The sequence below is a fragment of the Dromaius novaehollandiae genome, chromosome 1 (genome assembly GCF_036370855.1).
Source record: "Dromaius novaehollandiae isolate bDroNov1 chromosome 1, bDroNov1.hap1, whole genome shotgun sequence".
Lineage (NCBI taxonomy): Eukaryota > Metazoa > Chordata > Aves > Casuariiformes > Dromaiidae > Dromaius > Dromaius novaehollandiae.
In genome coordinates this window covers 119,934,460-119,952,306 of record NC_088098.1, presented here as the reverse complement: position 1 = coordinate 119,952,306, position 17,847 = coordinate 119,934,460, and the positions used below count along the sequence as shown (strand labels likewise).

The following is a 17,847-nucleotide window of genomic DNA, read 5'->3' as shown; positions in this document are numbered from 1 at the left end:
GAAGCAGGTCTCTCCCTATGCTGGGATTCACCCAGAAGGTGATCTGGAGTGTCACATCCGGTACTGCCTGAGTTGTCTTCTGCAGAGGCCTCTCCCATCCTCACCAGTGAGTAGAGAGGGAGCCTTCACTTAGGCACCTGGATTGATGCCCGGCAATTTAGCAGAGTGAACGTTGACCTGCCTGTAATCTAAATACATGGAATTTCTGGGGTATACGGAAGTTTTTTCACTACTGCCGCAACATAGGTGTGAAAAGAAATATGTGTATGTGTGCGTGTGTGCACACACGCGTGCACATGTGCCTGTGCACGTGCATGTGTATGTGTATACATATAGTTATAGCTATGGGAAAATCAGGTATATCCTATTCCTATATTGCTGAGTTTTTTGTAGCCTCAAATTGAAGCGGAGGTTGTTTTTCTGCCTCTAATCATAATTTCAGCTATTACTCTGCTGTATGATGCATCCAGTGAAGAAATGCCTGGGAAACTTGTGTTGCATTATCAAAACAGAAAAGGGGCATGGTAAAATGAGGTCGCTGCGCATGGGGATGGCTACACAGAGATAGCTATAGAGGAAGAACTAAATCTGTATGCTAGAATTATGGTTCTTAGAGGCATGTAGTGTTGTATGCAAGTCTGCCAGGCAAAGCCGTATATACAGCTGTATAAGCACTTGTATTTCCACATAGGAATAATTCCATACACCTGAAGGCAAAATTAAGGTTTTTGCTGGGTCCATGACAAATGTAGGAAATAGAAAAGCAGACTAAAGTAGAGAAGAGAGGCAAGTAAAATAGTTCAGGAATTTAAATCCTACAAACATTTTACTTCTCTGGATATTGAATCTTTTTTTAGTTACATTTGTATTAAGTCATGACCTCCTCAGAGATCACAATATGCCATATGGTCAAAGGGAATGCAAAAATGTAAGGACATGTATAAATAATAAGCAAGTAACTTTATGGTATTTAAACATATTAATTGCTCTCTGCTGAACAGTTTAAACATTTTATTTTTGGTCAGGCTTGTCTTCATGCAGTATTTATCTACAGCCTTTTATATTTAAACATACATTCTGACCTGAGTCATTTCTAAATGCTGGCTAACTTCTTCACTGGTAAATAAATGCATACTTTAGAAAGCATGACATTTTATCACTTACCCTAGCTTTGTCTTTATGGCCTTTGAAAACGCTTCAACTTTTAGCTTTCTTATTTTTAATTTTCACCATGTGGTTGAAGAAATTCACAGTTCTCGCAGAGATGCAGTGCTCAGCATTTCTGTGTTGATTCATCGGATGAGTTATTATTCCTTGAATCTAGGCAGTGATGCAGAGAAATGTCCATTGCGGGGGGCGGGGGGAGGATGCCTTGGGTAAAATAGGAAAAGACACAAATTCTGCCTCCCCTCCCAAACCAAGAATGAGTCAGAAGTACAGTTCTGCGTGTTGAAAGTTGCCTGGGAGAGTTTATTTGATTATTATTCTAGCTTGCCTTACGCTGATCTTCAGTTTTATCTAGGCTGGGACTTACCTGCTGAAAGAGAGGGAGAAGAGCTGAAAATTTCATCTTAGTTTGGAGAGTTAGGATGTTCAGGCAAGCATCCCAGCTTTCCCAGCATCCAAATCAGACCTTTGACATTTTTGAATTTCTTCCATCATTAATTTGTGGTCTCATAAAAACCTCCTGAAATTTGTGGGAGTTGCAACTGTTACCTGTTCCCTGAACCCTGGACCTTTCTTGCTAACATACTGTTTGTTTTTTAATCTCAGATGTCAGTTTAAACAGTAAAAAATACCTCCAATGAAAAACCCAAAAAAGCAAACAAACAATGATTTTACTTTCCTCTTTGGCAATTGATCAGAAAATGGCGTGAATTGTTTTAAATAGATACAGCAGGTCTGAATATTTTATTGGTGTTGAATATCCTGATGACTAACAGTTGGTCTGAATATCTTATCTAACTATATATTTAATCAAGAAAATTCAAGTTTCTCTCCTAATGAAGTGCTTTCTTTTGCTGCCTCAGTACTTTTAACAAGAATGATCTTTCCTTCCCTAGTTAAAAGTCATCCTCTCATACGAGAGACTTCCAGTGGTCTTCTCAGAGACTGCCAGAATGTCTTGTCAGCATCCAATCTATGACTTAAAAAAATCTATGAGTGCTGTAAAAGTCATCCTTTCTGGTACTTTAAAAATAGTTGTCTGGTAGTATCTAGGCAATAGGATACATCTATGTAACTGTCTCTCTCTCTTGATTTAAATGTCATTTTTTCACAAGAAAACCTTTAATAATGAATGTCATCCAAACCTGTGAGAGGTTTTATATTTACAGAGGTGTCCCCTTTTTGCTGCCAAATTAGTTCATCTGAAATGTTATTTTCATACGTAAAATGTTAATCCTTTTTATTTTAGTGAGAAAAACAACTGCTGGAATTGCATGTGTTTTTGCAAGGCAAGAATGTTGCATAGTGTAAAAAAAACTCCACTCATCTCATTTCATATCAGAAGAAAAAAAATCATTTGTGTATCCTATTTTATTGATAATAACAATGATGATTAATGTTAATAACTTTTCGCTTAGATCCTTCTTTCATCAAATCTATTTAATGAATTGGAGTTGAAATACCTGTAGCATAGGTAAGGCTTCAATGTATTATGTGTGATAGAACTGTAGCACACAGACGGTAAATGGTTTATTCAAATCCACATCGGTTAGGGATCTAACTAGATATAGCCCTGGTTTCCTGTGCTGCAGATCACCACCAATCCTGCTAGTTTTTAAACATGGCAAATCTAGTTCACTTTTCAGCTATCAGTATACAGATAAAGTGGACATTATGGAATGAAAGAAAGTATTACTGGGCAAAGCACTTCTGCTTTTAGTAATGTGTAGAGATCAAAGATAATAATTCTGCCTTTTCTGTTTTAAAAATCTATGAACTTCAAAGCACTACACAATATCTGCCCAACAGTAGTGTTGGGCACAACAGCCCAACAGGAAACAGAAGCACGTTGGTGAAAAATGAGGGGTGGAGAGGTGCACCACTGAAGATCCAGTTCCCAATGAGGAGTTGTACGTTCTCCCATTAAGAGAGTGCAAGTGATGCAGTTGAGGAAGGCTTAAAACTACGGGTATGCTGTAGTCATTGCATTGTATAGTAGCTGTGCTACATGTTACATGACGAATGTATTTCCATAGGCTCATCACTCTGAAAACAGGAACAGAACTGGTTATGGTTTTTTTTCAGAATGCGAAAATTTTGTCTTTTTTATTGTCCATTTCAAATTTGTATTTTGAAAACTGTGTTTGAGGAGACAGTGAATGATGTGAATGCTTCCCCCCCCCCCCCCCCACACGTGACACTTTTTATTAAAACAGGAGGCAGAGCTCTTAAGGCCCACTCTACTGAAATGCCTGCAAGTTTCCTTCTTGGTGAGAGAAAGCTCCAAGGACGAGGCTGCAGGGAGGAGGCTGCCCAGGGCCATCTTCAGGGACAACAACTGCCATGGCAAAGCCTCCGTCTGTGAGTGAACAACTGCTTGGCAATGTGAGTTGGGGCTGGCTGCGGGAGGGGACCTCTCCCTGCCGCCTTACAGACGAGGGAGGGTGGCACGACCAGGGAGGCCCTGGTCCCCAGCTGGCTGGCCGCTTCCTCTCTTCCTTTCCTATCTTTAACTCCCATAGGAGAAGGAACAATCTGCTTTGTGCAAAAACACTGGCTGAGGATTTCAGGCTGCACAGGTGGGGTTTAAAGCATCAGCAAAAGATCTGCTTATTGGACAGTGGTTTAAACTTTGGTCCCTGGCTGCAGCTTGAAGTGACAACACAGAGCAGTTTCATAAGAGGCAGTCCAGAGCCCACCCTCCTCCTGCCTTTCAAAGCGGTTGCTTACTTGTGGTGCAGCTGCCTGCCCTGTTAGTGTGAGTGAGAGTGACACTGTAAGACTTTCCACATGAAGGCGATGCAAGAGAGAAACAGCAGCATGGCTACACCAAATTCCCCCCACATAGCAGCTTTGATGCATCTCCTGGTGGAAACTACAAGATTTAGGGGACCTGACTGTGGGCACTGGTTCCACAGCCACATCCCTCAGGTCACAGTGTGTTCGGCATCCCCCTCTCCACCATGTTGTGCAAGTTGATAGGAATTATGCATTATGCAATTTCACGGAGCCGTTTGTGGTCACCGCACGTTATCAAGGGCAGCTAAGCGGCACACGAGACAGGCTGCGGGAGCCCCTCGCAACCCACCTGCAACTGCCTGTGTCCCTGTTCCCAGCCCCAGATGAGAGACAGCTCAGCTCCTGCCTCCTTACGGCAGCAAAGAGCCACCCGGCTCCTCCCTGCCAGGGGGAACCTAATTGCAGCACCCTTAGGCAAACCGGGTGCCACTGGTCTGCCTCAGAAGGAAACCTATGCCGGCCACAGCCTGCTCGTTTTGGGGAGCGATCCGTTTGGGGGCCGTCTTCCTGCTAGATTTATGTTCTCTGAAGAGGTAAGTATATTAGTGCGAGTAATCTCACTCCATTACCTTCTATAAAACAGAATCTGTGATTTCCTCCCCGGTGAGTATTTACCATAGCGAAATAGGCTACTATTTTCATATTTAACTCATTGGTAAGTCATAAAACCAGCTCAGGTTGTCTGCCCCAACAAGCAGGACCCGCGGGACGGTGGGTCACAGCTTTTACGAGCCCTGGTGGTGTCAGTGCGACACGGGGCGCTCCACACCGCCTCCCGCGTGCCCTCGCAGCCTTCATGTCCCCGGCGCATCCCCCCTTCTCCTTGGAAATCGACAAAATTCAGAACTTTACAAGGCTTTTTAAAAACCGAGATGAAGCAATTAAATCTCCAGACTGGAGGATGTGAACCTTTAAAGGCCCTTTGCAGAATATCAAAAGAAAGAGAGGATTACATTTAGCAGGTGTGACAGCCCACGCAGGACATTTCATTGTGAAAGGGCCTGACATGAACCAGGAACCAATACTTAAATTAATGTAAAACATCTTGGGGAGAAAGGTGTTTCGTTTTTTTTTTTCTTTTAAGTATTAGGAAATCATAATGCTTTCTGGCTTCTTCAAAAGTGAAAGGTCCAAATATACAGGAGTCATCTGGCATGTAAAATAAAAAGAGGTGGGGAAAAAGGGGGAGCACCTTAGAAAATACTTGGGAAGAGTTTGGGATGCAAATGACCGGGGAGTGGGGGGCGCGGGATGACCATCTGCCTGGTTGAGAAAGCCTGTTCTGCTTTTTCCTCCCCTGCCTCACTTGAGGATTTGCACTGTCGCTTGCAGATGCATGCTTTACCCCACTGCAGAGCGGCGAGCTCGGCGCAGAGGTGTAGGATTGGGACTTAGGATCTGCTGGTCATGCTGTCAGGCCAGGGCAGCCTGGGGCCTCCCCTGGCTGCCCTCGACGGGTTCAGCACTCAGTGCTGCAACAGCATCCTCCCTGCGGCCGCCCTCCTAACTCACTGAAGACAGAGCCCTTCATTGCATGGGTGCGTTATTCTGATCACTCTGTTGCTATTTGTGTAATAACCTACCAAGCCTCTAAGTGGAAAACTCGACTCGGTAGTTCTGTGGGGAGGTGTCCGCTAACTCCTCGCTTTATTCACCAGAGCACGCTCCTAATTTTAACCAAACTGCTCCGTTGTGATTTTCCTAAGCTGTGGATTCGATGCCCAAAGGCTCGAGGTGTTTTCATGCCCACTCAATAAAGCCACGCGAGCGACGCTCTCTCTGTATAGCACACAGAGGCCGTCGCTGCGGGGAAGGTGGGGTGGGAGCAGCGCTCCTCGCCGACGTGCAGGCCAGCCCAGCGCCGTGCCCGACGGGGAGCAGACCCCAGGGGCACACCAGGGCTTTTGTGCCTGCCAGGGGAGCAAGTCCGCCGCAGAGGGTGTGCTGGGTCCCGCTCTGCGGGGGTTTTGTCTCTTTGCTCAGCTAAGCTGAGGTGGACGTGCAGGACGTCATTGCTCCCGATCTGAAGGTGCTATACTTGCTGTCCTTAGCCATTCAAAAATGCAGAGCGTGGTAAAAAGCCATCTCACTCCCATGGCTCTTCTCAGGGGGAGGGAAGCATGTGGTCTGCCTGGATCCATGCATTACCAAGTACCCTTTGGCACTGATAGAGTTAAAGGTCCTGGGCACCCACCAGCCCTGGTCTAGGCAGTGTCTAAAATCAGTCCTAGACCCGCTTTATTTTTTCCTTAAAAACAGGAAATGGAGCCCTGAAGGCTTTTTAACTGGAGAGAGCGTGAGGAGGGGGCATACTTGCTCTACCCATAGGCAGCCCTGAGCCTGACCCAGACTTGGGGGTCTCTGTGTGTGTTTTTTTTATTTCTTCTCCTTTTTTTTTCTATTATTTTGGCAGACTTTTTGGAATGTCTGGGAGCTAAGGGCTTTGCTTCATGGAGCAGAATTCTGAAGCAAGAAAAAGAGAAAGTTATAGACTAAACCACAGAAATGTAAACATGTCTGCAGCTAAAATAACTCCACTTTCATTGAAAACACTCCTTGCTCACAATCAGACTTCTGTGTGCTATGCTCAATAAAACTGCATGCTAATAGCAACCAATTAATACATTATGTAGCTCTGCTTTAAAAACCGAGACGCTTTTAATTATTTTATTTTTTTTATTATTTTTTTAATTACGGGAGTGCTCGGGGCTTTCTGCTTCGTGCGCCGGCCTCTCGGAGCTGACCGTTAGCTCAGGCCCCTCGCCGCGGAAGCGCCGGGGCAGAGCGGCGTGCGGTGCCCGGCGGGGCGGCGGCGTGCCGGGCAAGGCAGGGGTTGCGCGGCGGCGGCCAGGAGCGGCGCCCCGGTAAGAAGCCGCGGCGCGACGGCGCGCACCGGCGTGCGCGGCTCTGCGCGCGTGTGCGGTGTCCGGGGCGCGGCGGCGGCCGTGCCCTGCGCCTCCGCGGCCCGCGGGCATCGCCGCTGCCTGGCCGCCCGCCTCCGCGCCCGAGCAGCCGGGCGCTGTTATGGTTGGCCGCGGGCGGCTGGCGTGGAGCGGCGGTGCTGCGGTCCGCTCCCTCACTTGTCCTTTTATTCCTGTGTGTGCACTTATTTATTTCACTACATTTCGCAGCCCCGCTGCCATCTGGTTGGGGGCCAGCCTTGGACTTCACGTCGGGTCCTCGCAACAACCGCACGCTTGTTCTGTCCTTTAAAAAACGGTCTTGTTGCTCCTGCCGGGAGGAGAAAGCCGCCGAGCCAAACCGCCTCGCAGGTCCCGCTCACCTCCAGTTCCGCCCCGACCCCGCCGCCCCCCCGCGCGGAGCGGGAGAGCCCGGGGGAGCCGCCCGGGGGGTCCCCCCCGCCGCGGCCGCCGCGGCCCGGGGGTGCCCGTCGCCGCCGGGGGCAGCGCGGGGCCGCCCCGACGGCCGCGGGGGAGCCGGGCAGCGCCGCGGAGCAGCGGCCGCTCTGCTCCGCGATTGGCGAAAGAAAGAGGCTCATTGAGCCCGGGGCCAGCGCGATGGGCTGAGCCCGTCCCGACCGGAGTGAGTCACTGCAGTCTGCAACTCCTCCATCCCCTCGCTCGCTCACTCACTCGCTCACGCTGGCGGCGGCCCCTGCCTGCACCAGGCGGCACCGCGGCCCTGCCCCGTTCCCCCGGACTCGCCCCCTGCCCGGCCTCGCCCGGTAAGTCCTCGCCCGGGGGCGCCCGGCCGCGCCGCGGCGGCGGATGAGCGGCACCCGCGGCCCGGCGGGGCGCGGAGGGCGGCGCGGGCGGCGCGGCCGTCGGGGCGGCCGCCGCGGGGCTGCCCCACGCGCGGCGTGGCCCCAAGCGGGGCGCGGGGGCTGCGCGGCGCCGCCGCCGCGCCGCTGAGCGCCCGCTCAAGAGGTGCCGCCGCGGGGAGGCGGCTCGGGCCGCGCATCTCCCCGCGGGCGCGCAGCGCGCAGGCTTAACCCCCGCCGGCTTTCCTGGAGCGCAGAGCCTGCGCGCCGGCTGCTTTCAGGCTGGCTGCTGCCTTCCCGGGCATCGGCCTCCGAATTTTACCCCCCTCCCCCTTCTTTTTTTCCCCCTGGTTCCTAATAGCAGTGTTGGTGTCTCTGTAATTCTTTCAGCAATTCATCATTCGATTAGCTAATACCTATATTGCCTTTTCCAAAGCTGACTCGCTATTGCATGTAGTAAAACCTTCAATTACCTGAGCTGGTCTGATGAGAGTCAGAGCTCGTTGTGGTACTTTACAGAGTAAGCGCTTGGATACAATACGCAGAGATCTGTTTTGGTGACCAGATGACTTTCCTGTAGATTTTGGAGTGTGCGTAATCATATTTGCAAAAGCTGAAGCTGCAAGTTCTGGCCACCATAAACTTCCATTCATTGCTGCCTTCGCTAAGAACCCGCAGTGCAAGTAAACTTGTTCTTTTTTTGTGAAATTCTTACTTGTATTCTGTCATTCTCTGAATTAGCGCTGTGCTTCAGCACTGAAGTAATAGTTTGGAAATTGCATTCTGCCCATGTAATTTTGAGTCCATTAGGAAAACCAGGATAGGTCTATGAACTGCACATGGAGAAATGTCACATTCCTTTGGTTTAACCCTTTATCCGCTTCCCTGGTTTCACTGAAACAAGTGAAGTAGACAAAGACAGCTTCTCACGAGGATGTGAAATGTAAACTTTCGTCAAGCTAGATGTATCAGGTACGTGATTTCAAACACACCTAACCTAATATAAAAAATCAAGGAAGAGATGGGTCCTTAAATAGATTGTTTGATAAGTTCCTAATTAAAAGAAAATAAAAAGAGGCAAAATAAACTAAGCCATACTTACTATGGGACAAATATGTTTTGATATTGATTATCTTACCTATTTCATAAATAACATTTAAAAAACAGGTGTTGTGCGTTGAAACTGTAATGTCAGTCCTTGTTTTCTATTTCATACGTATGTATGCAAAAATGGCTAACTTGCTATGCAACTCTGAAAAACTTTGCAAGAAAAAATATCACTACTTCCAAAAGCATGTCTGAGTTGAGAACTTTGAATAGCATCTGTCCCCACCTTCCGTGATTTAATCCCCAAAGTTAAACAAATCATATAGTACTGGATAGAGTTACATGTTACAAGAACTTTATAAATGATCTGTCAGTGTAATTTCTAGATGTGATTAGTTGGACTTTTTGCTCCTAAGGTGTTATTCCCTTTGGATTATAGTTTATGTAGCTTCTGGCTCCTAAAGATATACTCTGATAGCTATATATTAGGCATCTCTTTCTTCCTATAGTTTATATAGTGGTACTAACTCTGTGACTTCTCTCTAACAAAGTTTGACTTCTTTGTCAGGCGCTGAAGCAATCTGAGTGTACGACTTCACTGAGGAGTTTCTGCAATATCAACCATGAGCTTAAAATACAAATTGTTACAAACTTTGAAGCAGCATCTCTTATTGCCAGTATGATCATTTGTATGTTGATAGGTTAGACTTTTTCCATCTGAAATTTCAATTTAGTTCCCACAGTTGTTAGAGTTCAAGAGATTCCATCTAAAACTCGGTACTTTCACCTTTGCAATGTGGATGTGTCTTTGCTACCTGCTCTTCTGTGGGAAGTTTATTTTCTGTGTGCACATGGAGTTGTGTAAACAAATACAAAATCCTGAGATGGTTATTTGTAATCCGGTTGGTATGAACATGAGCAAAATACCCGACTATTGATGAGGCAAATCCCTTCCCATTGTGCTTTCTGCAAAGCACCAGTGCTCCACTGTCAAAATGTGAGGCTAATTGCATTGGTTCTCCCTGTGCAGAGGAGTTCGTTTTGATCACTTTATTGATATCCGCGTATACAGCGGTTTCTTCTCTTGGTTACGTGCACTCCGCTGACGATCAAAAAACACGAAGAGCTTTTGCAGTGCTGATGGCATCTGGTAGCTCTGAAACGTTACGTTACATTCATTTCCTTCCTTTCCTTACCTCTGTATTACTAAATGCTAGAGGAGTTATTAGCAGGTAACAATTAAATCTTTTAAAATGTTGAGGCTGAAACAACCCCTTTCCCCTGAAAAATCTATTGCATTTTTCCCCCCACTATTGGAAAGCTTGTCATTTTATTTTAAGGATTTTTTTGGGGGGGTGGGGGGAAAGGCATCTGTAAGGTCAAACCATACATCTTTTAATCATGCAAGCAGCTTTGTGGAAACCTGTGCCCTAAACTCTAGATGGAAGTTGCTGACAGGCAGTATGGTCAGAAGGGGCCTTTTGGGCCTGATCCATATCAACTAAGGCCACTGGTGCAGGCTTAGCCTTGAGTACCTAGTGCTGAAGCTTTGTTTTTCTGCTGTAGCGCTGTAAAGGTAGGCTGGGGATTCATTTATACTTTGTATGTCGGCTCTGCCATATGGTTGATTTAAAATGCTTTTGTTAAAAAAAAGTTCATGTTGGTAAGATATTTTCAGCCTCTATTGTAACGATGTTTATCTTGGGTTGAAAGAATTACCTTTTGTGCAGTAACACCACACTCTTGTTTTTCATTATACCCACAACTGGCCACTTTCACGGCCACTAGAATTTTTTTTTTTAATTTCCCAATGAGGTTCTTGTCATGTCAGTTTTTACTCAGGCAAATTTTCCAGTTAAGGCAAGCATTGTTTTGCCTTTTGCCTGGGTTAAAGGTTTGAACCACGTGAATTTGTATTATTTTGGCATTTTGGAAGATAATGAAATAAGTGGATGAAATCTAATATATTTCCTTAGTAGCTTAGTTACACTAGTGTAGGTAGAAAACTGGCAGTCTAAAATTACTTTGCTAAATTTAAATGTAAGTAAAAAGTAGGCAATAGAAAAAAAATTAAAGGGTATATCTAAATATGGAGTCACGGACCTATCTGTTATATTTAAACTGCTTTTTAACCTCTTCTATTTATATTTAGTGGTATGTGTATAATCTGGAGGGCTTGATTAAATACAAGAAATGGTAATTTAACAATGAAAGCCAAAGAGTTTATTCTGCTGTAGATATATTGCATGTCCTTGTTAATTGGTGTATATATCAAAACTAAAATGTATACAGTCAGACAGTTTTTATGTTGTTTAAGATCTAAAATGATATTTGATCTAAAGTAAACAGGAACGGATTTGCAAAAAGTCTGATCCCCATCCCTGTATCGCGAGCATATCTCCTGTTAACTTCAGTGGCACTTTTTCTTGCATGGAGTATGAGACTGCATTGTAATGTTCATTTTCCTGAACTTACCTTTCTATGGCACACTATGAAATACTGCTTTTTAATTTAGAAAACTATTATGGGAAGTGGATTGTTCTTGCATGCTGCTTGCATCAGATGAAATCCCTCCTTGGCACAACTTCATTCCAATAAGAAAACTTTATTCCAAGAACAAAATAGCTAGTTATTTTTTGTTTGATAATGCATCATATAAATATTAATTGTCTTTCCGAAGAGAAAACAATAAACCTATGTTTTTATTTTATCTGGAGATACAATGTGCTCTGATAGAGAACGGTTTGAAGCTAAGGCCCTCACCCTGTAGCCACACAAGCCGTTCAGTTGAACTCACTGTGACCACTTGTGTCTGGGAGACTGCTCTTGTGCACAAGTGGCAGGAAAGCCAGGGACTTGTTTTTGAATTTGGATCATCTGTTTTATTTTAATATGCAGACTGAGTGATAGGACATTGTCGCGGCCCGAAGGGAGTCGTTGAGGACGGCCTCCCTCCCCTTGGGGCCAAACGACCAAGTTCGTGATGCCCTTGGACTGAATTAAGGTGAAACGACACCAGCCGACCAGTTTTAAGATTTATTAAGGCAAAAATGGAATCAACTAACTAGATACGTCCCGCGTTACACATTTAGGAAAAAGAGAGGAAAAGGGGAAGACAGAAAGAGAGAGAGAGAAGGATAGGTATCACCACCCGTGGATCCAGCGGCGTCCCGTTGGTTCTCTTCTCTTGGGAGTCTCGATGGCGGGGGAGGGGGGGGGGGGGCAGCGGCGGGAAGCTCCCGTCTGGTTTCGCTGACTCCGCTCGAGTTCCTCAGTCGTCGCAAGCAAGCCCCCCCTCTATTTACGCAGTCTGCAGTTTTTATAGGTTCTTGCCCCACCTCCGGGAGGTGCTTTCTCACATCCCATGCAGATTAACTGTCATGCGCAGTCCGCCCTCTCGGAACCTTCCAGAAACGGGCTGGGGCATCTGGGGGTCTCCTGCTCATGCGCAGATGGCAAATGAGTACGTGCACTTCCTGCCCTAGAGATGACCTTCTGCCCTTTTCGCGCCCTTTTTACCTCGTGCAGGTGCACGAGGTTGTTTACCTCGCGCACGGCTCCCGGGGGCACTGGCACAGCATTGCCCGACATGCCTTGGCAGCAGCGGCTTAGCAGCAGCAGCAGCAGCAATGTCAAGACAAAACTGCATGTAGAGAACCGGTCCTCTACAGACATCCAGGTGCTTATTAAAGTGTCTTGACAATAGCACGACTTTCAGCCTTCTCATCGTCCACCAAATGATGCTGTGCTTCTCTTTGCCTTGTAACAGAAGGAAACCCATAGACTGCCCATGTGCTTTGACACTGTGCAATATTGGTAGAATATTTGAAGCCGTTGCCTTTTTAAAATGCTGCTCCTGCAAAATGAATATTGATTTCAGTTGTGTTTCAGATCTTCTGGTTTTGTCAGGTAGCCCGGAACTTTGAACTACACGTACCTAATTAGACACTGACTTTAAAAAAAAAAAAGTTTGGCATATAGGAAGTGATGAGCACCAGCAGACTTGCAGTACTGCACAAGGCTACAAATAGGAGCTTAAATGTGGTTTCAATCAGCTCAGTTTAGACACTCAAGTTTTCATGTTTTTCGAGGAGGTCGGTAGTGAAACAGCCTTGTTTTCTTTTCTCCTCACCTCACAAAAAAGCAGGAACAGTAGAAACAATTCTGATAGATTTTGCACCGGCCGAATAGTTGACCACTGCTTGGGAGCAATTCTTGGTGTGAGAACAGATGGGACAGCATGAAGGAATTTGAGAGTACGTCCACTAAGTCGGGGACTGTTACTTCCTCCTAACACACAACTTCATCTCTAATTGGAGAGTGGCAGGTGATGGCGCTACTACAGCAGCTGGGCTGTCGGCTGAGATGCGCCGGGGTGGGAAGAGCAGACCTGACTGGGCTGTGCAGGTGCAACTGTGTCAGGAGTGCGACTCCCTTCCCTGGTACCCTCTCCTCATTCCAGTGCGTTGCCCGCTGGACTGGCTTTTTACTTCTGCCTTCCACTGGCCACTACAAGTGATCCGTTAATGTCTTTTTTGCTAATATTATGCCGCTAGCAAATGTGTGTCAGTTTATCAACAGTTGTTTTTCATTTTTTCTAGTGCTGACGGTGGCGGGTTAGGAGTAGCACCTTGCAGCTCTATAAACTACTTAAAGAAAAATGTATTGCAAAATTTGATTGACTTCTTCTAATTTATAAATCATGTAGGCTTACCGGTTTGAGCTTTTCATAACGCCTTCTGGCTTTGCACTGAGTTTATTACTTTATTTTCAGGTTATTAAGTATGGGTATAGATACTATATTTGACCTGAACTGACAGAAGCACAGTTTTTCAAGAAATCACATATATCTTCTGATATTTAGTAGCTATACTGCATGCAGTTACTGCGTGATTCATTCTGGTGTCATTAAATGTATGTATAAAAATCATATCAATGTATTCTACTGTACAATGTATCTTTTTAGTAGATTACTCTATCCTCAATGAGAACAAGTATGAAATATGGCAGTCAAAGAAAATTAATTTTCGATAAGTGGTATTTCTATAATTTTTTTTTGGTTTTTATCTATGTAATTTAGAAAACTAAAAAGGGCTTTATAAAGAAAAAAGTTTACTGGTTATGCAGGAGGAAAGTCTTCTAAGCAAAATTCAGTTTTCTAAGAAGGCTTTGTCAGTTCTGAATAAACTCCATAATAAACGTAAACCTGGTGTTTTAAAATTCTGTTTATAAAATGGACTGTTCTCCATAGAGTTCACAAATTATACACAGAGGATTTATAATATAACTATAAAAGTAACATTAATATATTATATTACAACATACCCTGAGACTAGATTGCAAAATCTGCTTGAAAAAGAAGCTGATTTACAGGACCCATGCAAAGCAGGTATGATAGAAGTTATCCCTGATTTCTCCAAGAACCATTGTTACAGTGGTTGTTCTGGTTATAGTTGACCTTTAAAAGGCTTATAGAGTTTTTTAGCACAAGTTTGTACCTACGGCATTAAAAGCAGATTTGAAATAGAAAAAGTAGGGATTTAAAATCAAATAAAGGTGTAGTTTGGTCCTGATCGGCATCTTGTACCTGCTCACCAGTTTCATTAGATTTGCCCAGAGTGTGAGGCAGGGAATTTGGTCCAGTACTTTTCATTGCTTTGCTACGTGTACAAGTTCTCTGGTATTTTTATGTATTTATAGCAAACAGTCTGCAGCACGCTCTGTATCTCTTGCAATCAGGAAAAGCCAAATCATCTGTCACCAATATGTATGTCAACATCCTGAAACTACAAGGAGCACCTCTTTGGCACAACGAAGGTTTCATTTCAGTAAAGCAATTCATCATGCCCTTGAAGGGAAGAGCATGGAGAAATCTGAACCTGAGATCTTGATTCTTCTACCCTTTATGCAGACAAGTCAGTTCTACTGTGAGGAGACTGAAAAATTGTTTTATGAGGGTAGGATTCACTTCACCTAACTGCAGCCATTTAAAAGTTAAGCATCTGGTTGACAGTAATAGTAGCTAGAGGACAGGTTCCTCTTCCAACCTGAGTCAATTATGTTAGCATGGAGTAAGTCACTGAAAATGCGACCTCTCTCCATCAGCTTGCATAGGAAGCGTGGTTATGGGACTAGGTACCTTAATTTTCAGATGGCTGGGGTTAAGTGCACTGAATTCTGTGTGTAGGGATTGATCGAGGCCCCAGTAGTTGATCTTACGGAGGCTGAATGAAAAACAAATAAAAGTACTGCAAACACACCAGGTGAATGTTTTACAATCTGACTGCAGATGAATCTTATTGCTCACTTATTATTTTCATTTTAAAGTTGACTCAGTAGGTAATAGTTTCGTTTGTAATGTCAGACTAACTTTTTGCTGTCCAGTTTTATCACCAGAAATAGGAGGAGAAAAGCCATTCTATGCTTTCTACAGTATTCTCTCTTTTAACTTTGTTAGGAAAATTAGAAGATGAAAATGTCAGCCACCATTTTTTTCAGTATTAGAATCTTTCTAATAAGATTCCATTCTTCTTGTGAAGGAAATATAGAACTATCCATTTCATTTTTTTTAAATGGTCCAACAGCTCATACACCGCAAAAGAGTTTTACCTGCCATATAAGTGATACAGCTAGGGTGAATACGTTACTTAAATCTATCAAGGCCCACTTATGCAAAGCTTTCACTGGGAAAGGCCATGAAGTTTGTGCCTGGCCCTGTGTGTAGGAGCAGCTTCAGCCCTGAGCGGGATCTTGCTCTGCAAATTTTCAAAGCACTGTGCCAGGCAGCAAAGTGCAGTTTACCCCTGAAGCTGCAGTCAGTTGTTCAGTGTCACTTTGCAGGACCTAAGGTGAGGGAGGGGAGAGCTTTGTGTTTGTTATTTCTTAGTGATTTACATGACAGTTTACAGGAAAGACAGTTGTAACTAAATGTAGCCCTGGCAAGCTCAGTGCGGAGGGGGTAATACAGACTCAAGGGGCAGATTTGCTATAGGGCATAGGAGCCAGGGGCAAGGGTGCCTCTCCTTTCCTCTCCCTCTCATTTATCACCACCGGGTGTGATGTGCCCTTTGTGTCATATGACAGGGAAAGCGATGGGCAGCCAGGCTGTCCCCCTAGCCACTGTCAAGTCCTCGATTCTGCACCTAAAATTTAGTTAACAAGTCTCTATGGGTTTTCATCCAGAATACGATTTATATAACTCCCTCGTTGCTGTGTTGTTTCTACAGGACTAAAGAGGAGTGAAAAGTAGTAAAAATCTATTTTGGTCACTAAAGTAAGCAGACATGACTCAGAATACTCACAGGGAACAGATCTTGGATAAAAAGGTGCTGTTTTTACATAGTCACTTTTCTGACCATGCCCTTTAAACTTACAAAAATAGAATACTTCTCTGGCACTTCTCTTGGAAAGCAGAAATGTGAGTGAGAGCAAGGATGTTTGCTGTACTTCAGTCTCTGCTTCAAAACTGGACAAATTGTGTGCAAGTTTTGTAATGAATATGTAACATATGTTTAACACCAGGAAAAATAGAAAGAAGACATTTGAATTTTGTGGGGAGAGGATTTGAGTTTGGATAGTTTTAACATTTGTAGTGGAAAAGTGTGATTCCTACTTCCTTCTGTTAACGGTTGGATGAATTTTGGCTAGCTTTCTGCACTGATTTCTGGCATCCTCATTTCCCTGCAGAAGTACAATTCTGATCAGTAAACTAGTCTGAAGTACAGTGAGCCTCCTTTTGACCATTGACTTTGGGTTCCTCTTAGACTGTGCAAAGTGAGTGGTCTAAGCTAAAAATGAGCCTGAAACCACATTGACGTAAGCCGTAAGTGTTTATGGATCTGTGAGGAAACAAATTATCACTGGCAACCAGAATCCCAAAGTGGTAATGTTGATATTCACGTGAGATGAAAATATTCCCTGCATCGGCACACTGAGCACCCCATCCAACTCCTACTGAAGTTAATCAAGCTCAGCTCCTCTGTGCCAGCCATGGAGCTGCCACAGGAAGATTTCAGTGGCTACAGACTCTCATCTGCATTTCATTGTTTGCTATGTAATCAGTGAAAGGATTAGGGCGGCAAATGATTTCACAAAAAGTCACTCACAGCGAAGTAAGTGATACTGAATTTTTGAACTCTTGTCTCACTTTTAGTGGTTTGGTAGGAAGCTGGTCCACAGAAACTCAAAACCAGTGATGTCCCCTACCACATGCACTTAAGGGCATTTGTTAGTCCTGTTGCTCTCCTTTGAACCAGTTGCTCTCCTAAAAGGAAAAATAAAAAGCAAGCACATTTAACAGTTTGTTCTGTATTTACATTTTCAATTGGTTTTATATGGAAAAAATCCCAACAACCCATGAATTCCTCTTCCTCCTCTATTCCAGAATAACCCAGTGAAAGAGTTTGGAAACTCTGAATTTGTGGTCTGTGGATGAAATCTCCACATTGCTGAACTGACAGAAGCTTCCCAGTTGGCTTCTGGGGGGTCAGAACTGATCAACTTCAGTGTTATGTTTCCACTGGGCATGGAAAACAGTGGAAGTGGTTTCACTGTGGTGAGTTCCTAAAGTCTTAATACCCCTCAAGTACCATAGAATTTAAAGGCACTGCTGTTTTAGCACAGGAAACAGGCATCGTTTTTCCTCTTGATAAGATTTACCTTGTACAAACCCACGGAATTTCCACTATCTGATTCAGCTTTCACAGATGAAGAGCCATGGGCCGTACACCTGTAGGACTACCTCCTGCTAAATCTCTGGCCTGCTTCCAGTCCCCGACAGCAAGGATTCAGTGGAGATTTGCTGTCAAGGTCTCCTAATTTAGTTCCTCACATGGCCCATAGCTTCCTACTGCAGGGGAATCCTAATTTTTCTGTTTTAAATCTGAAAAGTGTTTTGGATGTGATGACATTTACAGCCAAATTGCATCATGTTTTTTGTATTAGATCCTTTTTTTGGAGAGAGACAGGTGATTTGAATGGGCAAGAAAAGAGGAGAAAAACACTACAAGTAATCCAACAGTGTAAATGCAGAAGAATAAAAGGACATGAAGATAGACTTCCTTCTCAACCCCATTCACATTGTCCAGTAGGGATCTGAGAGCAGCATGAGGAAA

The 17,847-nt window shown here is 44.6% G+C and overlaps 1 protein-coding gene across 5 annotated transcripts in view; it reads left to right on the top strand.

Moving 5' to 3' along the window:
* The first annotated feature begins 7,408 nt into the window (after window positions 1-7,408).
* The window catches only part of ERG (ETS transcription factor ERG), a 148,871-nt gene continuing 138,432 nt past the window's right edge, over window positions 7,409-17,847 (top strand). For 2 of the 5 annotated variants that reach the window (XM_026121573.2, XM_026121572.2), the window contains exon 1: window positions 7,411-7,651. The gene's annotated coding sequence lies outside the window, so the exon portion shown is untranslated. Of the gene's footprint in view, window positions 7,652-8,574; window positions 8,660-17,847 lie in introns of those variants that run through there. The other 3 variants (XM_064525082.1, XM_026121581.2, XM_026121574.2) reach the window with 3 other exon arrangements.